The sequence below is a fragment of the Fukomys damarensis genome, unplaced genomic scaffold, assembly GCF_012274545.1.
Source record: "Fukomys damarensis isolate Sample0158 unplaced genomic scaffold, DMR_v1.0_HiC HiC_scaffold_25, whole genome shotgun sequence".
Lineage (NCBI taxonomy): Eukaryota > Metazoa > Chordata > Mammalia > Rodentia > Bathyergidae > Fukomys > Fukomys damarensis.
The window spans coordinates 36954782-36977458 of NW_022900937.1; the positions used below are offsets into that span (position 1 = coordinate 36954782).

At 45.4% G+C, this 22677-nt stretch overlaps 1 long non-coding RNA gene across 1 annotated transcript; it reads right to left on the minus strand.

Moving 5' to 3' along the window:
- Positions 1–20320: 20320 nt before the first annotated feature.
- LOC104861308 lies at positions 20321–22007 on the minus strand. The gene is made up of 3 exons (XR_779972.3): positions 21811–22007; positions 20910–21718; positions 20321–20527 (listed from the first exon to the last, which is right to left on the minus strand). It is a non-coding gene; the product is annotated as an uncharacterized LOC104861308 (long non-coding RNA).
- Positions 22008–22677: the final 670 nt, after the last annotated feature.

Below are 22677 nucleotides of genomic sequence, written 5' to 3' on the forward strand. Positions count from 1 at the left end.
ATCTCTGTGCCTCTAGAGAGTCCCATTATGGCCCTTTCCAGACATGGACACCAGCCCCACAAGCTGCCACTGCTCTAGTTACTTCAGCACAGTCTGCTCTGCTTCAACTTTGTAGAAAGGAGCCACACGATGCATTCTTCTTGTGCCGGTTCCTTCACTTTTCTCTGTCCTGTGTGTGTCCCCAGTTCACTCTCGCATTGCTCACTGTGTGCTGTGGCACCGTTGGATCAGGTCTGTGGACAGGGCCCTGGGTTGTTTATAGGCTTTGGCAGTTATGGGTAAGGTTATTACACATATCTCCCTGCAGGTCTTTGCAGACAGATGGGTGTACATTCAACATAACAGTGATATGGCTAGGTTTCCAACTTGGAGCCCAGAGGCTGTTGTGCTACTGACTGGCTGTCCTGACGTGTGGGACTCACAAAGAGAACAGCCAGGGGACAGGTGTTAGAACCAGGGCTTCTAGCCAGCAGCCTGCTGACCACACCAGACTGACAGGGGTCACCTACCTGTAAGTCCCTCTGCCCACAGCAGACCAAGGCCTGTCTATGGACAGACAAGAGACCCACAGAACTACCCAGGCCAGAAGTACCATCTGTCCAACCCGAATGATTATGTACTACTGCTTTAATTAATAGGCAAAACTGACTGATAGGCCATGCTATCACTGGCCGCTGTTTAATTAATCGATTGAGTTAACTTTACCTTTCTCTGATTGTCCTTAGTTCAAATGTATCTTTGCCTGCTACTTTTCCCATGTGATGTATCCACTGAAAATGTATCTGCTGTGACAACCACCTCTCAATAAGAACAAAAGCTAAGTTTCACTCAGTGATGTTTTTGAGGTTGTGGACTTCTAAGATCTCTGCCCATCTTTAGGAGATGACATGTTTTGTTCTATCATCTCAAATCACCCCCTCCAACTTTCAACTCATGAGGACCTTGTTTGTCCTTTAGGGTATTTATCTACTCTTGACTTTTCCCTTCTTTCTCGAACAGGTCTCTAATTCCCTCCCCACCAGGTCACCTTTTCCAGGCATCTGAAACTCTCAGCCACATCTATTACTGAATCAGTAATAGGTAGGCATTTTAATGTCACTCTGAAAAATCACTGGCAAACTACATGGAAACATTCACATGTTTACTTAGGATTGTCCTGCACTAGTGCAGCAGAAAATAACAATATCCCAGAGAAAGAAACTGTTGGTTATTGACCTACAAATACATGGATTGTTGTACTGCACAGCTACCCTATGACACACTGCATCCATCTCTAAAGAATAAAAGTGACCACCAGCTCATGTCCAGCACGGTCATGCTGGGACCCCTTCTGCTGAAGAGGGCACTCAGTGGGCAGCTGCATCCACCCTATTGGGTCCCCATCCCTTGCTCATTGCCAGCCATTGTAGCCCCATTTTTGGAGCCTGAGAATCATTTTCTAAAGTCCAGGGTTCCTACAGCTGGAGCCTGGAGACTTGAGTATTGGGAACTGCTGTTTGTTAAGCTGTATTTGTTTTTATGCCCTCACGTTCTCAAGGCACAATGTTTTATTTATGGGAACTCTATATAAAACTTGGAAAATTAAACAAAAACAAATGGACATAGCTTCATTTTTCATTGTGAGAGAGCAGCCTGGCCTTCCTGAGTTCAACCCCAGCAAGGACTCCAGGTGGATTGGGTAGGGACGGTTAACCCACACTGGCAGTCCACAAGGCCACTCATCCTTCTAGCCACCAAGTGTTTCTCTCAGACCTGAGAGAGTGCCAGGTCAGAAGTCACTCTGGCGGGGTGGGAAATACACTCTCTGGCTTCTAGGTCCTGAATCTGCAAACCATGAAACTCAGCACAACTGGAAAAGTTGAGAGGTGAGGTGTGGACGGGAGGGTGAGCTCAGGCCTCGGAGCTGTCTTGGCCAGGGACTTGGCTCTGTGAAGTCATTTCCCACACATCCCTGCTCACAATGGCCACTGGGCATGATCGGAGCCCAAGCCAGATGAGCAGCGAGATCGATTTCCACATCCAGCCCTGTGGCTTCCTGAGCACCAGACACTTTCTCTGGGTATTCTCATGTGCATGTGACCTTGTGAAGTCTGGAGGCCATGGGCAAGGGCTGACAGGGTGGCTATCCCCAGGTTAGAGGAGTCAGCATGCCCCACTGGGTCAAGGGACCCAGTGTCAAGCCTCAGAGCCCTGGCAGAGCGTGAGAACCCACCAGATGCCAGGCAGGAAAGCAAGAGGCAAAAGGAACCCCACTCTTGTCTAGGGGGAGCAGAGCCTTCAGAGGGCTCCTGGAGGTGCCCTACTCCCCCTTCTCTGCCTCTGCTTCCCTTTAAACTTGGAGAACATCTGCAGACAAATGCGGGCTCTGGGAGAAAGAAAAACACTGACCCTCACACAAACCTGTGTAGTCACTGTGCCCCTGCAGGGCCTGTGTGTGGGAGGCCCACACTTGGCCACCGCCTGCACACCCCTGTGTCCCCGGGGCCGTGGCACTGAGGTGGCCAGAGGTGGTCTCCTTGCTGCCTGAGAGTAGTGGGCCAACCAAGGGCCTGAGCGGTGCCATGTGCTGTTTGCCTCAATGACAGCTCTGGAAGTTTGCTGCAGCTGCTCTACGGGCTCCCTTTCCCAGACCCTATGTCCATCCTGCCTCCGATGGAGGAGCCACAGGTGACACTTTTTTCCTTTGATTTCTGCACATCCTTTTTTTTTTCCATTCATTTTATTGGTACATTTTAGGCATACAATACGCTGATGTTCATTATTGGGAGTTTGCACCTTTACATGAAATTTTTGGTGCTTATTTTTCCCCATTCCCCTGCCCACCCTTCAACCCCTCCACCCCTCCCTATTTACAAAGACTTTGTTTCCTTTATTTCCTTTTCTCATATTTATTCCTTTCCCTTCTTTCCTTACCCCAATTCCTCTCAATTTCCTCTCACCTTTGGACCTTTTCTTCCTACTTCACATTATCTATTATATCTTTTGATCCTTATTTACACTTTCGGTTTCTCACACCAGAGAAACTACTCATTTATTTACACATGTGTGTCCTATTTATGTCACTTAAGAGTATGACCTCAATGTACATTCATTTAGCTATAAATGTCTCTAGTCTCTCATTCTTTATGGCTAAGTAGTACTCCATTTTATTTTTTAAACACACACATGCACAAACACACATGTTCTTTATCCAGTCTCCAGTTGATGGGCAATTGGGCTGTTTCCAAGTTTTAGCTATTACAAACTGTGTTGCTATAAACATGGGTGAGCACATATCACTGTGGTATGATTCTTTTAATTCTTTTGGGAAGATACCCAGCAGGGGAATAGCTGGGTCAAATGGGACTTCTAATCCTAGTTATTTGAGGTGTTTCTACACTGATTTCCCCAGTGATTGCCCCAGTCTACACTCCCGCCAACAGTGGGGCCTTCCCCACTGTTCCTTTTCCCCTACAACCCCACCAGCATTTGTTATTGGTTGATTTCATGATAGCAGCCATACTTTATGGGGTGACATGAAATCCCAGTGTTGTTTTTATCTGCATCTCTTGAATAGCCAGTGATGTTGAACGTTTGTTCATATGTTTATTTGTTATTTCTGCTTCTTGGTCTGAGAAGGGTCTGTTCATTTCAGATGCCCATTTTTGGACTGAGTCTTTAAATTTGGGAGGTCTGATTTTTTTTAAGTTCTTTATATATTCTAGATAGTAGACCTTTGTCTGAAGAATAGCTGGTAAAAATACCCTATCTTCTAGTCAGTTTAGTGTTTCTGTTTTAATATTTAGATCTCTAGACCATCTCAGTTTTAGTTTAATGCATGTTGAGAGATATAGGTCTAGTTTTAATCTTTGGCAAGTTGAAATCCAATTTTTCCAGCACCATTTATTAAAGAGTGTTTGGCTTCTTTGTCAAAAATGAGGTGTTTAGGGGCTGGGGATTTAGCTCAGTGGTTCAGTGGCCTGCCTTGCAAGCACAAGGACCTGAGTTCAATCCCTGGTACCAAAAAACAAACAAACAAAAAAGAGATGAGGTGGTTGAGTGTGTCTGGAATTGTTTCTGTATCTTCTAATCTGTTCCACTGAAACTCAAGTCTGTTTCTTTGCCAGTACCATGCTGTTTTTATCACAGTAGCTTTGTAATATAGTTTCAAGTTGGGGATTGTGATACCCCCTACCTCATCTTTGTTGCCTAAAATTCCTTTTGCTATTCTAGGTCTCTTGTTCCAAATGAATTTTTGGATTGCTTTCTCAAGGTCTGTGAAGTATGCTGTTGGAATTTCAATTGGGATTGCATTGAATCTATAGAGCAGTTTTGGAAATATGGCCATTGTCACTCTATGGGTTCTTCCTACCCAGGAGCAAGAGATGTCTTTCCATTTTCTGATATCCTCTTCAATCTCTTTTTTCAAAGTGCTATAGTTTTCAGAGTAGAGGTCTTTGATTTCTTTTGTTAGGTTGATTCCGAAGTGTTTCATTTTTTTGGGGGGGATGCTATTGTGAAAGGAGTTGTTTCTCCAAGATGAGTCTGGTCCTTCAACCCAAGTCAGCTCCAGGCAATTTGGAAACCCAAAACTAGGAGACTCCATCACTTTCATCAGGATGCTCGGCTGAGGCTCAGCTCCTCACAGAGTCTCTAGGAAACCCTGTGATAGATAGTGAACAGAAGCTGAGGATTCTTGAGAATCAAAGCCTGCACCCTCTTCCCAGGGTCCCCTTGAGAATCAGATCACCCTGGCTAGAGCCATGGCAGGAGACAGGTGAGCTCGGCTGTCCCTGGACCTGAATGAGCAGGTGCATCACCAACTGCAGCAGCAATCTCAGCTGCAGGAGTAGGGAGGCAGGGTCACCTTACTCTGGATGCCAGTGTCTGGGCACAGGTCACACACAGGTTCCCTGTAGCCACCACATGTGCCACTCTGAGTGGAAAGGGAACCTGGGAAAGTTGGTCTCTGCTCCTGTTCCTTCCCAGAGAGAAGGCTACCCCAGTTCACGGGGAGGACTTGGAATTCCTATTATCCCAGAGTTTTCAAATCCTTTTTTATTTAAAGAATAATAGTCAAACCTTTTATAACATCTATGAATGAAATTCAGAGGCACAAAGTGGCACGGAGACCTCCCAGGGACACTAGTGTCACATCTGTGTCCTCCTGTGTTAGCCCTGCTTGACGTTCCCAGGTAACTATCAAGAGCAGCAATATCCCAGTTTTACTTTCAAAAAGCTAAATCCTCTCCCTGTGAGGCTTTCCCCCTTCAGTGTGTGTGACAGCCTCCAGACAAGATGGGGACATTGGCCTCACTTGCTGTCCTCTGGTCCCTTAGAAAAAAACCTCCTGGGAGCTCACAGCGTCAAGTCCTCTAACGCAAAGCCTCACGCACCAATCACCCCTCATCCTCAGCACTCAGAGTCGGCTGCAAGTGTGCCTGCTGAATCCTGGTCCCCACCTCCCTGCCAGCAGTCATGTTGACATCTAGGAGCCGCCTGCCACTCTCTGACCAGCCTGGGAGATGAAGGCTTCAAGTGCTGTGGCACACGGGTGACTTGGCCGGAGCCCAAGGTGGCCGGTGGACACCTCTGAGGAGACCAGAGTAGAATCCTGCCTTTATTTGGGAGCCAGGATGGGAAACGTGAGTGAGAGGAAGAGTGGCTCAAATTCCTTTTTGGACATGGGGGCCGTGGGGGGGGGTTGATCCTGATGTTTTGGTGCCAAGGAAAGAGAGCTCCCATGAGCCCAAAGCTTCCAGGTCCTGCACACACTCAGCAGATGTCTCCCATCAGGAGCAGAGTGCCGATGGCATGAGGCTTGTCTGATCAGCGTTCATTAAACATGGACATATAAGGGGAGCCAGATCCCAAGCAGCCCAGCCTTTCCACGGAGCCACAGACACTTCACGATGATTTACACCCGCGTCCAGGCACTGCAGTGTGACTGGCGAGTTCTCTTTTAAAAGGTAGGGGAAGTGAGTGCTTCATTCTTTCTGCTTCTTGAAACAGTCTCTCTCTTTTTTGGCTGGCACCAGATCTACAGGCATCTGGTTGTTGCTCCATTCTGCAAACAATGTAAAAATTTGGTTTCTTAAATCTTCTTTTCCCCAATATTACGGCTGTGACTTGGATTTCAAATTTTGGCATAACTAAATTTGAAAAGTTGATCTCTGTAAATCAAAGCTGTTAAGTTGTGAGGCACTAGGAAACTTGATCCTCGAGGATAACAAGCCAAAAGACATTTTTTTCTTTGCAAGGATAAAAATGTTTGCCAAAACAATAAAGAAAACTCCTGAAACCCATAAGGGTCTAGGTGCCAACTGTTGCATCTGACTCAAGAACACCCGTTCACACACAGGCAGTTCTGCCCTGAAGGAGGAAAAGTAGAGAAACAGTGCTGAGGCAGGGGCAGCAGGAGGTCATCAGACGAGTGAGGTCCACAGTTATGGCAGAAGCTTGGCACAAGCAGCTGGGATGCAGCTGCAGTTGTAGCCCCCTCCCAACTTAAGCGAGGGAGAGGTTTATTTGAGCTCATGACTTTTGGAGGATCCAGTCCATAGTCAGCTGGCTCCAAGGCAGGAAGGGCACAGTGGAAGGGCCTGGGCAGGGAAGGCAGCTCACCTCATGGTGGACTGGAAGTAGAGGACAAAGGAAGCAGCAGAAAAGGAGAAAGATCAAGAGAGGAGGAAGGGAGACAGACCCTTCCAGGCCATACCCTGGTGACCTGCTTCCTCTGACCAGATGCTGTGCCCAACATCACATTTATCTATAAACTCAACAGTGGACTAACCATGTTCCCGTGATCCAGTCGGCTTCCCAAATCCCCACCTATGAGTTTGTGAGGCTCTTGGAGGGTATCTAGATGAAAACCATAACAGCATCCTAAGTGCAAGCCCTAGGAGTCCAGGAAGATGGGCTGGAGAGCCTCAGTCCTGAGTCTGGACCCTCCCTGCAGAACCCCTGCCACAGGCTGATGGTCCCTCAGTAAGGGCAAATTCAGTAAATCAACCATGTCCTCAGACTCTCCTCTCTTACTGTAGTCTGACAGCCCTAACCATCCAGCAGGGAGCCATTTAGCTGGGAAGTGGAAAATCCTGTGGTGAGTCACAACTAGGACACTGAGTTTCAAAGGAGCACAGGGTTGAAGGAGCTCCCATTTTCACACTGAGGCCAGAGGCTGGGGGTCAAGCTGTGGCTTCCTCGGGGTCAGGTGTGACCCACCTGGGCTGTGATGTCACCCAGAGCTTTTTGCCCATCGCACTTTCAGCAGCCTTGCCTCAGCTGAGTGAGTTCACTGTTTATGATTCGGGGATCAGATTAAATTTTCTTGCTGTAATTTCAGACAGATTGACTGGTGGATGGGTGCTGTGAGAAATTCATGATTTCTTCAGCCCATTCATATATAAGTTTTTACGATGCTCTCAGACCAAAGAAGGTGGTACAAAGGAATTAACTATCTGCAGTCTCCCATTTCCATCCTATAAATTTCTCTTTCCCAATGAATCAAAATTCCATTTAACACTATTAAATAACATCACAAGCATATGCTTGAATTTGATGTTAAATATAATTCAGTACTCCTGAAAGAAACACTGTCCAGTCCTCCGGGGCAGATCAGACCTTCCAGGCACATGGTATCATCTGGTTGTTCCTTGCTGGGAATCCCATCCAGAAAGTGTCTTCTCCACGTGACTCCTCTGGGTCAGCCCTTCCAAATAACCTCTCCAGATAACCACTGCCGCGCTGCTCAGGGGCTCCCTACATAAGCACAGAGCCTTCAACTCCACCTAAGTGGTTTTGGCTTGAAAAGAATTAAGAATTTTCCCAACTGAGAAAGTTCCCTAAAGATTTGTCTAAATTGTTCACTCCCACTTAAACAAAGGCATTGATTCAATCCTTCAAAAATACTTGTTATATCCACCATATTTTCATCCTTCAGCTGAATGGAGGAATCTACTGAAATCAACACAGAGCTATTTGTGTTTCTCTGAAGCTTATAATCTAGAAAGAAGAGCTGGTGGGCCCTTCCGATTGTGGGCTTCCTCTCACACCACTCAGCATGCCCCAGCCCACAACACTCACCTGCCACACAGGCCATGTCCACAGTGGGGCAAAGGAGCCTCAGGAGGGACAAGCAGAGAGACTCACTGTCAGGCCACACTAGCTCACTCTGCTCAGAGATTGTGGGGCCAAAAGAGGCCTCTACTTCTCAGATGCAGATGCTGAGGCACAACTGCCCGCCCAGCCACATGCAGATCGACTTTCATCTGCTTGTTGTTGAAGACCCAGAAACGATTGCTCTGGAAGACATTGGAAGGCTTCACTTCTATATGGAAAAAAAAGGAGAATTGTTTTCTTCTTTCTCCTCTGGTCTCTTCAAGGTATTTTTTCATACTCCAAGGGGGAAATAATTAAATGTTAAACAAATGCACTTAGAAATGAATGAGAAACCAATGCAACCGCTCAGCAGGACACAGGTAAGCAATCCAGAGAGTGCTGCCTCGCACTAGGGTCACCTGGGCAGTGGAAGGAGGTCCAGAGGTTGAGGCAGTAGGTGGCCCACCCACCCAGGCCCTGGGCTGCCAGAATCCGCATGTGTTTTCAACTGGGGAACAGCAGATCCTCACCCCATCCAGGTCGTAAACAGAGCTGCCTTCCCTGCTGCTGGGCTCTGGACATCCCTCCAGGAACAGCAGCAGCTGCAGAGATTTTCAGAGAGGGGCAGGTTCAGCCCAGCACTCCTGAGTGGGGAAGCAGCAGCCCAGGCTCATCACCTGAACGCTCAGGAGGCAGTGAGGAATGGGAACACTCTTGTCTTGCTGCCCTTCTTGATCTTTACGTTTGTTTGGATTCCCTCCCCGCGTGGGTGATGTGCATCTCTGAACTGCGCTGAATGCTACCTCTCCATAGCGACTCCCCCGGGAGGAACAGATGACACACAGCCAAACACAGGCCTAGGTGTATGCTGCCTGCCCTGCCTTTCCTTTCTCCCAACTGAACTGAATTCCAGATGTTACAGGCACAAAGTCTGTGTAGTGCTATCCTCAGAGGCAACACAGCCACTGTGTGGAGACGGACACTGGAGCCAGGACCCTGGACATCAGGCACAGCGGGGCCATCCACAGCACCATCTGCTGCTAACTGAGCTTCACACCCAAAGATGTAGTAGCCAATGCAGGTGTCCACACTTCCCACATCCAGTCGCGTCCCTGGGTTGTCTCCCCCAGAACCCTCTCGGGGCTTTTTGTAGAATTTTCTGATGATCCTGAGTCCTTGATTGCAGGATTTAATTCCAGTTCCGCAAAGGCTCTGTGCCCGACCTGGGTCTGTAACGGGGTCATCACAGCCACCTGAGGGCTGAGTGGTCTTTGTGGTTCAGACCTTGCCCAGCTGCCTGTCTTCATGCTTCTCCCCAGCTTCCATTCTCTGACTTGCATGAGATACACCTCTAAGCAGAGAGGTGGAACCAGCTTGAGTACCCACAAGAGCCCTGCAATGGAGGGAGGCAGTCCCTGTGGAAGAGGGGTGCCATGATATAAGGTAATCCTCCATTATTCATCCTCTATTGCTTAAATGGAGAGGTTGAGTCACAGTCTAAAACTCTCTCTGGAGAACTGCTATCAGTACTGTCAAGGTGCATATAGCTGATCGATTCTCAAGACTAGCTACGGCTGTTTCTAATTCACTTGAGGGAAACTTTTCCTCCCTCTCATCTTCGTGAGGTGGGTGACATCAGTGCTGAGAGCCAACCACCTTCCATAACCACCAGCTCTCTGGAATAATCTGGGGAAATAAAACCATGGCTTGACCTGGGGCTACTGAACACCATTGTGTTTTGACCAGATTTAATTTGTTTTATCAGATTCCCAGAATCTCATCAAGAGACTTATTAGTGAGAGTAATTAACATATTTTCCATTTTACTATTTCTAAATTTTTCTCAAATAGTTGAAAGAGATGGTTTAGCCTCGAGTGGAGGGAAATCTTGTGCATCACAGACCTATGCTCTTCAATTAAATGGTCAGTCTCCCCCAGCATGGCTTTCTAATCAGGCCCAAGCCAGCCTGCCAGGGGAAATACCGATCTCTAGATAAGTGAGAAATGCTCAGCAGAAAACCTCAAGAGAAATAGACAAGTTTTTGTTGTTGTTGTTGTTAAGCTATAAAAAATTTGGAAGTCACTTCTTGGTGAGGGAAAAGAACATCAGGAAAGAGAGAGGAAGAGAGTGCCAGAGAAGTCAGGGCTGTGGCTATGTCTGTCTCAGGTGTGTGGGAAGTGTAGGAACAGACGTCCCAGGGACTTTGTCTCCAGAGCATAAGTTCAGGTCCTACGTGTCTTTTCCACTGAAGTGTATTCTCCTCATTGTTGCAGAACTTAAGAGATTAAAAGGATCAACAGGTGGAACAGGAGGATTTATTTAGGGATGCATTAGCTCAGCAAACTCATGTTCAAAGCCCAAGCCCAGAGCAAAGGAAGGACTCTAGTTTTATACATATTGCTGAGGGGCATTGGTCTACCTAATGGTATGAAACTTGGGGACGAAGCAGGACAAAGGCAGTTAGTTAAACTGTGACAGTATGTAACTTATCTTGGTGACCTTGGTAGGTAAAAATGGGATCTTATGAAAAAAAGAGGTTGTAAAACCTTACTTACAGGGACAAATTTACTGATTTTATTTGTAGGAGAACAAGGAACAATAGCCTTAGGGAGGGGAAAGTCGAAGGGGGAGTTGCTCAGGTTGGGGAAATTTGTTTTTCCTTCTTGTTTAAGTCCTGCTTCGACATTACTGGTATTATTCAAGAAAATACAAAGAGAAATCCTGTCATACTATGTTATCTTAGTAAAGCTTGGCCGTCAACGAGGCACAACATGTAGCTGTTTATACTATTAGAAAAAATATTCACAAAGGTAAACAGAAAGAATTGGCCACAAAAATCCCCCAAACAACGACTCATGGTCAAAAAAGACCAAAATTTAATGTGAATTAAAGTTTCATTTAACAGAGGCATAAATTAGCAAAGGTTACCATGGGAACAGCAGCAGTTTAAGAGTATCAAAGGGTGATGAGTTAAATCAGATACATCGGGGCTGATGAACTTGTTTGATCAATTTTGTTTCTATAGTGCTGGGGATCAAACCCAGGGATGTTCTACCACTGATTTGGATTACTTTAAATAAGTTAGACTATTTTAATGATGTCCACTGATTTCTGGGCATGACAAAAATTAAGCCCCTCCATCTCCCCAACCCCAAATTCAATTATTTCTCTAATTTTTGCTTCTCCATTGTTCCACTGCAAAGTTTAAATGCATGCACCTTACTCTCACATTTACTTTAGACAGTGCCACTTTGTCCTTCCAGTGTATAAGCAGCTCTCTTTGCTTCTCCCCTTCTGCATCTTGGATGCTATGTTTCTATTTTCATGGTTGATAATACATCTATTCTGTTCAAATTGCAAATAAGTCTAGTCTGCCCAGGCCATAGTTCATCTACAGTGAGTTAGTAAGGACTTTTAAACATGTAACAGAAAGATCAGAGTGGCTTATAACTGCACACAGCACACACATGTATGTCACTGTTCTCATACATGGGGTCAGTAAGTGAGAGGCGGCCTGGTTTTCCCTGTGGTCCTGAGGGATACCCCGCCACAGGTTGCAGCCTCTGCCTTGGTGCTTGTGCCTCCCCCAGTGTCTGCCATGTGCTGTGGCCAGTGACTGCAGCACTGTGCTGGTTCTTCAGGGCCAGAAGTTGTTGTGTGCCCTTTTCCCACTCCATAGGCAGCAGTCCTACCTCTCATGCTTTGAGCTAAGTGGCCTGGAAGAACCACACCTGGTCCTCACCGGGAGCACAGCACACAGTCCAGGACCCTGGACTTTGAGAACAGGGCAGGATGTGGTGAGGGTTGTGCAGGGTGATGAGGGATATGAGCAGATGGGGTTGGAGGTCAAGGGCTCCATGCCAGAGATGGCTGTTGGCCTACTCTCTTTCCTCTTCAGAATGATCAGAGAAAGGTTTCATGATAGCATCATTAAGAAGCTTTGGAGGGGCTGTAGGAAAGACACAGTGCTAGGGCAAAGCCTAGAGGCCTCTCACACTTCAAGCCCCAAAAGGACAGCAAGAGGATGGTGGAAAGGAAATGGTCTTAGCAGATGACATTCAGCTCACAGTGTCCCAGGAGGGAGCTGCCTTCCCTTTCTTCCTCTGATGCTTCACTTGCTGGAGCCACACCCCCAGTGACCCATTTTGGACCAGGCCACACCTCCTAATAGCAAGTCACAATCTAGCTGTCCCCCAAGAGGTCCTGCCTATGCTCTAAGGAGGAGCCCTGCTCTGGAGCTAACCTGTGTCACAGGAGCCCAGCCCAGAACAGAAGCCAAAGCCATCAGGAAGAGGCCTGACCTTGCTTGGCCTGAAACAATTCTGCTTTCTCCTGTTAATTGTACTCTGCCAATTATTACACTTGGAAAAAACAATGTAGAGATTTCACTGCCAGAGAGAGTTAAAAATGATCGATGTGTTCTCAGATCTCAGAAACGGTACTTAAGATCACACATTAAGTAGCAGAATCGAAGTCAGACTCGGGGGTCCTGAGAGTGCTCCCCACTAACTCCCCAGCTTCTGGTTTCCTGTGTGCTCAACATGACTATCTTTAATATAAGCATGAATCACCTGGGATCTCACTGGAAGGCAGGTCCAGGGTCCCTCACCATATGGGGTGGGCAGGGCTCAGACAGCTTTCCTAGCAAGCTGACCCAAAGAAGCTGGGTCCCAGCAGGCCCAGTACGGACCCAGCACCAAGGACACCACCATGGGAGCCACTCTTGGGCACTTGGGGCTGAAGGAAGTCAGGGTGTATGAGTTGGCTTGAGTCCATTTGTGTCTCATTTCTCTGATCTAACTGGTATGTCAACATTTCGGGGGGAAGAAACAATGCTTTACAAGGATAAGAAATACGTATAAAATGTGGAGTGGTCTCTCCTTGACCCTCCAAGAAGTTTTCATGGAAAATAGCAATGATGGGAATGGTGAGGAGCTTGCATCTTTCTTGGGTAACATAAGGATTTCGGTGCACTTTTACCTGTCTTCTTGAATCCTCGGCTCAAGATCAGCCAAAGGCTGCTCAGTGTTAACAAGGCCTGGAAAAGCAGAATGCTACAGCAGTGAATGTAGTAGCACTGTTTCTGAGAGGCCATAAAACTAAAAAACTAATATTAAAACAACTGCTGTAAATTATGATACAACAAATACTGTAAAATAGACAGAAATAACTAGCTCATTCTAAGATATCCAAAAACTGTCTTAAAAATAATCTCTACAATATAACATAAAGAAATTTAGGTTTCTCAAAAAAAATAGTGATTTTTCCTTACAGAGTGTTTATTTGCTTTACAAATGAATCACTCCACAGGTTCTTCAAGTAACAGACCTCTTTACCACATGTGAGATTTATTCCGACTTAAATTTCACCTGTATTCTTGGGGACGTACAGAAGTGATCAAAAGCACAGGCTGAGAGCCCGCTCAGCAGAGTCACTGCGCCGGTCGCTCAGATGAGATTTCTGCAGATGCCAAGTGTTGTAAGCATCGAGACTTTGATTCTGTGTTCCATTCTGCACCGAGCTGCACTCTGTAGACACTGACACATTCTATGGCAGTTTCCCTACATGGAACATACTTTCAGAGGTGGAGGAAATTATAATTGCCAAAGCCCCACATACGGGACTATTCTGTCACAAGTCTCCTAATCACTAGAGTTCAAATAAAAGTCAAAGTTGTGAAGAGCTTTCACTTCTTGTACATGTAAGTTTTATCAGATAGTGCTGGGCCCACTGACAGCTACAACTTTGAGTCGACATAAATTTGTTTTCACTCTTTTCCATCGCTCTGTGATTTCAACCTTCTGACGATATGATGGGATCTCCCCTAGTGTGTTGCCGAAATGAGTTTGTCACTAGAAGCAATGGTCAAGGTCTGAGTCAGACACGACCACCACCTGAGGTCAGCCATCACCATTCTCAATGGCACCCATCTCTTAATGAGCAGAATCCCTTGATAGCACCTGCCTGTTCACAATGATTGGAAATGCCTTTAAATTGTGCCAGTCAGTGCTAGGTATTTGCATTTTCTCCACTTAGACCTTCAGTAGTCTGGCCACATGCTCTGTAACATGATCAATGACCAGTGTATTGATGACCTTCAGCAGCAGCCCTATCTGAGGATTCTGAACAATGTAACATCATTTACTTTCCATCATTATTTTGTAATATAATATGGGTCAATTATTAAAATTCTTAGGCAACTGGGCTGGGGATTTAGCTCAGTGGTTCTGCAGCCTGCCCTGCAAGCTCAAGGTCCCAAGTTCTATCCCGATACCCCTCCCCAAAAAAGGCAACTAAATATATTTGACCTTAGTAGAATTCTAGCAAAGTAAAAATAGAGGCTATACAATAAAGTGTCCCTTTAAGGGTGGGATTCCTTCCTAAACTGAAATGTCCCCATGTGAGACAGCAAGAATTACCACTGCCACCTGCCAAGATCCTTGTCAGTCACCTCAATGCTTACGCTTAAGAGCAGCACCGTTAGGTCTGGCCATTACTATCCTCAACATCTTTTTTAAAGATGTAGTAATGATTACACGTGAAATAAAAACATCAACACATTCACAAGGACCATACTTGCAACATTCAGCTTTAAGGCACTGCTCAGCAATCAGGAGACGCTAAGGAGGGAGCTCATGCCCAATCCCTAGACTCAGCCCCAGTATGCAGAGTGGAAACCAGCAGACCCTCAGGCCTCTGGAGATCTTCTCAAAGCCTTTGCAAGGACTCGCAATAAGGATGTCAAAACTGCCATATGAGGGTGGTCCCTTGTGCATCGATAGGAAAACAAGGTAGGTAAAAACAGATCTCTTCTGAATCCCTCATATCCAGCAGAGCGCCTGTGCACACAACGGTGGAAACAGCACAGTTGGAAGTCTTGCCTGTCCGGGCATGAGTACATCCAAAGGCCCAAAACCAAAACCAAAAGCACGGGCGAATCTCAATGTGCCCATAGAGAGAGAGAGAAACAGACCAAGATGCGTTTGATGCACTTTATTGATTTTTGACTGCACAGCAGCAGATGCTTGAGTCTGATCCCAGACCTGATCCCAGGAAAGCTGGACCCACACATTTTGGAGACTGAGGACAGACGCGCAGTCCAACATTGGTGACCCAAACTGGTGAGCCCTAAAACGATTTCTGAGCAAAAAAAGTCTTTCCTGCAGCTATCTGATCTAACTGACAAAGAGCCACACCCCGCTCTGCCCCTCCCGCATCTAACACACGTCCTCCATTGTCCTTTGTCTTCAGGAAGTGTCTGTATCCAGTGTGCTTTTCTATCCAATCATGTAAACCAAATGTAACTTCCTCAACCAATGAACTGCTGATAAATGCTCACTTCTGTGTCCCCAACCCCCTTCCCTTGACCCATATAAACCCTGTTCACACTTCCAGCTTCCGGGATGATCACTTTGTAGAGAAATCCCGGATCAGTCCACCAGCATCATAAAGCTGTACACTTGCCTCCAACTTCCGGCTACGTTCTCGATTCTTCTTGGCCCGACCTCGTAGTCCACTAAGCGCTGCCACACTGTGGATTGTAGCTGTTACACAGGTAGAGGGAAGCAATGTTAATGCTCTGGACAAAGGTGTCATTGCCATTTCAGTGCAACAGTTTCCAAGACAGACAACAAAGAACAAATATTACTGTAGAAAAACAAGACCCATAAGACTAGAGTTCAGAAAGGAAAACAGAGGTTAATTTGTTTTAAAACAACTAAATTGTAAACAGCACAAAAAAAGAATGGCTGTTGCTACACTTATAAAGAACATTTAAGCCGGGCGTGGTGGCGGCATCTGTAATCCCAGCACTCAGGAGCCTGAGGCAGGAGGATCACTGCAAGTTCGAGACCAGCTTGGGCTCCATAGTGAGTTCCAGGTCAGTCTCAACTACATAGTGAGACCCTGTCTCAAAATACCCCCCACCAAAGAAAAGAAAAAGAATGTCTGAATAAGGAACATTCACACCTATTTTACTAAATCCTTTTCCAAAGACTCTGTATGTGAAAAAGAAGTGATTAGTGAACCCATTCTACACATGGGAAAATAAAAGCCAAGATCTTGAAGGAAGGTCTCAGGTCACAGGACGCAGGCAGGTTCCACCACCCTGACTGCCTGGCTACCTCTCTCACGGGTTTCCTCTCCCTGGAAGGCTGATTGACTTCATGGCTACCTCTGCCATCTTGCTCTTGATGCCAGAGTGAAGAATGAAGAGAAACCTCAGAGACACGTTTAGACATGTTGAAATTATGCAAGAGACATGCCAGAGAAACTACTTTATTTTTAAAAATTAATTCAGTTTGGGGTAGAAAGGTAGCTGGACTACAGATACAAAAATGTCTAAAGAACTTATGAGGCAGGGCTGGGGATTTAGCTCAGTGGCGCTGCACCTGCCTGGCAAGTGCAAGGTCCTGAGTTTGATCCCTGGTACAAAAAAAAAAAAAGAATCTACAAGGCATTACTCAACCATTTATTGACAATACCTGACAGATAGTAGAACAAACTCATATGTCAAGAGTCACTTCGAGATTAATACCAAAAATAACAAATAGCATTCTCAGGCCAACAGGCCCCTATGTGGCTCCTTGACAGCAAGGAGGGGTACATGGGGGTCCTTGCTATGACCCAAACCTCTGTAAGTGCTGTGCCAGGCCAGGTGCCCATCCACCTGTGCAGAGTGGGGAAACATACCTGGTCCTCACCCAGGTCGCCTCTGAGATGTGCTTCCTTCCACTCACAAAGTAGCAAAAATGCCCTTCCCGAAATACTGCTGTTTTCGGCCCATAGAGGACGCAGAAAGAAGGCAGTCTGCCATTAGTAAGATTTTCATTTTAATTATTTCATTAATTCTCTCTTTCTTTTTCTAATTAAGCTGGTTTCATCTTAAAAAATCCCAGCAATAGGAGTGACCTTTGCACTTCCTGAGATCCTAACCTCCCCAGAAACGTGCTTAGCCTGTGATGGGCCACAGTCAATATTTGCTGACTGAGTGAATGAATTACTGGACAAGGGTTGTAAACAGTTCTCGGCCCAAGCATACATTTTTCCCCTCTGTACTTTTAAATGCAGTTAGAGAAATGTGCATTGCTGAGAATGTCATTCTCAGGATAAAACAGTTTTTTGTTTGTTTATTTGTTTGTATTTTTAGTACCTGGGATTGAATGTGGGTCTTTGTGCTTGCAAAGCAGGTGTTGGAACCACTGAGCTAAATACGATGGTACACACCTGCCATCCCAGCTACCCAAGAGGCTGAGGCAAAAGGACCACAATTTCAGTGCCATTTTGGTCAATTTAGTGATGGTCTGTCTCATAATAAAAAGGGTTGGGGATATAGCTCAGTGGTAGAGCATTCCCAGGTTCCAGCCACCCCCACACACACAGTACGTTCTGCTGTAGGTCATTTGTGTCTTGGAATTTTTTTTTCCTTCTGCATTATTTCTCCTTCCATCTTGGAACTATTTATAACTTTTTTTATTTTATTTAGTCAGCTTGTTGCCAGTGTGTGCTCTCTGGAGCAAGAATTCTGTAAGTGTAGATTCTGTTATATGTGGAGCATTGAAATAGCACTTGTCTCTCTGTTGAGTCACAGAAGGGAGGAGTGATTGGGTGGATGGGCGATGGAAGGAGGGATGGATGGGTAGATGAATGGATGAATAGAAGGCGGAGGATGGAGGATGGATAGACAGACAGATGGTTGGATGGATGGATGCATAGATGGGTGGATGAGAGGATGGATGTACTTTTGGAAAGCTTTCTTATGATCTACCATTAGCCTCAAATCCCTTTGTCTTTTCCCTGTGACTACCCTCAGAAAACATAAATATGATAATGTAAATCGCCTGTTTGTACATCACCAATCATTTATCACAGACTTCAGCAGGAAGTTTAAAGAACATAGAATAGGATTTAGAGTGGTGTTTTCTCTTTTATCTTCTATTTACACTCTGCTCTAGAAGGGACTCTGGAAATTGAATTTTTCCAAATATGCTATAAACTTTTATAATGGGAAATGTTTTCACATGCTCTTGTTTAGATCCTCAGTCACTGATCTGGATCCCTCGTCACTGGTCTGGATACCTAGCCTCTGATCTGCATTCTCAGTCACTGGTCTGGATCCCTAGTCATTGGTCTGAATTCTCAGTCACTGGTCTGGATCCCTAGTCACTGGTCTTTGTTATCATTTACTTGCCTGCATCTTCATCTCTGGTCTGGATTCCTAGTTCTGGTAGAGCCCTAACCCCTGTTTGAGCCCTCAGTCATAGGGTTGATTGCTGGTCAGTCTAATAAGTTACAAATTCAGGGTATTTCTGTCTACTTTCTAAGTAAAGATTTTTCTATGCAGCTTTGAGCAGGTCAAAGAGTCTCATTCCCAGATGTTCCACAGGATTTGGAATGTGCCTTCTTTCATGGTTTTCTGTGAGAAATGAAATACAAAGGGAATTACAACCATAAGACTGTTCATACTAGGGAAGGTTTACTGATCACTGATCAGCTGGATTTTACAATCTTTTAACACACCTTAATGATCACACATCCTCTGAGGTGATATTTCCTCTTGTCACTGCCTGCTGGATGTTAAGAAATCAGCTCCCTGAGGCAGATGGTTTCCACCGTTCTGTATGTACTGCATTATGCGGAGAACACAACATTTGCAAAGTTCCCTCTCCAACTGTCCCCTCTTGGGAATCCCTTGGGAGTTTGCCTCTGATTCTCCTGTGGCGGTGCAAGCAATGCCTATGCATTGTTTAGGATTTTCAAAAGTCACTTTCCCCATGTCTTCCAAGGTGGCTCAGGCACGACATCATCATGTGTGGTTAACAATGCAGAGTATCTTCACTTCACGATCCTCTGGCTTCAGAAGAGATGGCTCATTTCAAACGTTCTTTATATTTCTACAACACTGGCTTTCATAGTGCCATGTCTTCGATAGTTAATATTCATTGTCAATCACCACCCTGAGAGATCCTAGGAAACTGGTATCAAGAAGTAGAGTCATTGCTGTGACTATACGTGATGGTTGGGAGGCGTGTCTTTGGAAACTGACTAGGAAAGCCTGGCGAAATGGCCTAGAAAAAACCCAGAATGTTGTAGGTGGAGATTAACAGGCAATTCCTGGGGGCTCAGAAGTCCAGAGTGTCAGTGGGAAAGTGGACAGGAAAGATATGCTGATGATACTTCAGATGAAAATCAAGACAGGGCTGGAAATTGGGCTAGTGGCCACCTCCGTGCCCCGATGCATTGCAGGTCAAAGGTGATCGACTAATGTATGTATCAGATTTTCTTGACTAGAAATAGTAAGGCAGCACAGAATTCAAGCAGTAGCTTACACATGATTGGATGCTATAACAAAACTGACAGTGACAAACAGGAGCAAAAAGAAGCAGAGGGGAAAAAGGAAACATTCCAGTTAGCTGAGAACAAGAGTGTGCTTAAAGATGCAGCCAAGGAGGGTTTGGTTGTTGGCACCAAGAAAAAGAAGCCAAGGGCTTTGCACTGAGGCAATGGGAAGCATGATTTGTTTCCTCTCAGCAGAGCAGTCTAGGTAACAACGCATTCAGAGGCCACTGCAGTCATGTTTACAGCATGTGTGTCAAGGCGGGGAGTCCTCGTCCTTCTCAGTCACTGGATCTGGCACCATGTGCCTCCCACCTGTTCCCCTAACCCAAAAGTGACCATGAAAGGGAATCAGTTCAGGACATGAAGGCAGACAGGACAGCACAGCTAAAGACCCTCAGGAAGTGGCAAGATGATGGGACAAGTGTGTTTAAAGTAAGGGGGAGGATTTTAAGAGGGATTCATAGCAATGTGTCTTTTACTGTAAATTTTATTTTACTTAAACATTCACAGTATATTTTGATCACACCTAGTGTGTACTAGGAAGTTAGTCCTGTGAGAAGTCTTTTCTTCCTAAAAGCTTTGTAGAGCTTCTAGTACACTTCTAGAATACTACCAGCATATTGGTAGTAAAAACAACAGAACTGGTAAAAGTTAAACATTAAGCAATATTTCATTATAGCACATGTTATCTTGTATGAAAGGTGATTGTTTTTCTTTCCAATAAGAGCTGTTAGATTGTTAAATGATTAACATGATGGTTGAACAAATGCAACAATTTCTTTTATATACAGTTGATTTATATACAGTCTGCCAAAAAATGTATGCACACATCAGGAAAAGAAAAACTTGTATAAATATTTTAATACTAAATTTATTGAAACATTATGAGATGAATACAAGTTACCTTTGGCCTCTACAATTACAAAAGGTGCTCAGAGTGGTGGTCAGTCACTTCGAGACATTTATTACTATGGCAAACTGCTGCTTGGGTGACCTCAGTCAGAGATCGCTGCACATGCATTTTCAGTTTCTTCTCTACAGGCCAGCAGTGCAGAGCGTTTTCTGTAATATGCGGCATTTTCTAGGGTCCCCCATGGGAGTGTGACACCACCTGTTGAAAGAACAGAATATGATTTTTCTTTTCCTGTACTGTATATACACTTTTTGGTGGCCTCTTCTATACGTTGTAGAAGTTTTTGAAGGTGGTTAATACTCATCTAAAAAATGAACATATACCTTTCATGGACAAGACAGTGATTGCAGTTGAAATACAGGAACATTATTTATACTGCTAATAACCTGAAAAAATGACTTTTCCATCTAGTTACATGGATAGTCAGTAAGTTAAATACACTTCTTCCTGCCTGATTTTTTTTCTTTCTATGGTCCAATATAATTTTCTCAAAAAGGAAAACAGCTCAAATCTACCAAAGGAAATAATATTTTTGACAAGGAATTCTAGAACACAGTCTGATGCTCACTTTCTCTCTTACCTTCTGGCCTTCTGGCCCCTTGACAGTAGACAGTTGTTCACTTACTAGGAGGAAATACCATTATTTAATATGATTATAGCAGCTCTTTGGCCTGATATTAAATGATGAAGCTCAGGGTGATGCTTCAAGTGAATTATCTTCAGCTTTGCTAGTGAGGAACATCGCACTTTGTTGTTTTCAGGCATTTTCCATAACCACCATAGAATGATATGGTTTTCAGTAGGGATGGTACCTAAGAAGACATGGAGAGACTACTGATTTGCCAGTAGGACGTTCACATCCCTGGGACGTGTTCTGCTTTCCTTCGATCAGCCCATAGCCAGCAACCTGCTGATCAGGTGTTCTGGGCAATGCATAGCGTGCAAATCTGGTGAGCAGAGCCCGCCACCCAGTTCTGCCTGACCACTGCAAACTGCAGAGTTCAGTGAAGACCGATAAATCAACACAACCTTTCAGTGAAGTTTTTAACCATCTATAAACAACTGTTCATAAAATGAGAGCACCTCGAGTTATTTCAGGGCAGAACTTTTCACATATGAATTAACTCCTGAGTTGTCTTGTCCATAGCTGCCGTGTTTCCTAAAGCCAAGCACCAGGGATGTCTGACTGTGTCTGCTGTTCCTGTCTGTGAGCATCCAGTGAGTGAAGGCTGCACAAGCACTTGGTGGTAGGAAAGGGTCAGGCAAGAAACCCAACCACCAAGAGAAAGGAGAACATCCACCACTCTTCCTGGGTCAGTAGAAATGTGCCTGAGATTCTACTGGTGATTTTTCAGCAGTGTACCTTTTGATTCTGTGCAATAAATGCAACTGCAAAAAAAAAAAAAAAAAGTCTACATAAGCCTAAAGTAATATGTGACTGGGGGGAAAAATTTTTAAAATAATAAAAAAGGAAGACTCACAGTGGGGCATGAGGGTTAAATCAGCTGTGCAGCCTCAGGAAACTGGACAGCAGGCGTCGCTCTTGATAGAGGAACGAACGGGTTTCTCCTCAGACAAGGAAAGGAAATATGTCCCCATTTATCCACCAAAGATCATTGTGACAAGCAACTTTTTTCTAGGTGCATTCGTCAGAAATGTTCGTGTTGCATGCAAAAAAAAAAAAAAAAAGAAAAAAAAAAAAAAAAAAAAAAAAAAAAAAAAAAGGAAAGAAAGAAGAAAAAAGAAAAGAAAAGAAAGAAGGAAGGAAAGAAAAATAACTACAACACAAATCACAAATCAAGCAAGCAACCAAACAAACAAACAAACAAAAATCCAAAATAAAACAAACCCCCTCACTTGGAAACCAAACCCTCTGCTTTGGAGGCGCGCAGAGACCGCCGCACAACCAAGGGTCACTTTTGCTGTCTCCACCTCTACCCTACCCAGTGGCGAACACCTTCTCTGCCGGGGAAGTGACCCAGTGCTGGGGGCGGGGGTCTGTGACCGGGAGACACAGGGGCACAGGACAGACAGACGGACAGGCCGGCGGCACAGGGACAGGGTCCAGACGTCCGCGTGCTCGGGAGCGCCTGCCCGGGGAGGCTCCGCCCGGCCCGGAGCGCACACCTTTCCCCACCGGATCCCTGGGAGGACGTCCAGCTCCTGCTGGAAAGCGCCCACAAAACGGGAAAGTGCGCGATCGCCTGATAGCACATTTTACAAGAAAAAGCATTCAAAGAAGTAAACTGTTGAGCCTTCTCCGGTGCCGGCCACGCGGGCCGCGGCCCAGGAGCGAGCGCGGACGTCGCGTCTCCAGCGTCCCTTCCTCAGCGGATCGGCTCGGCTCG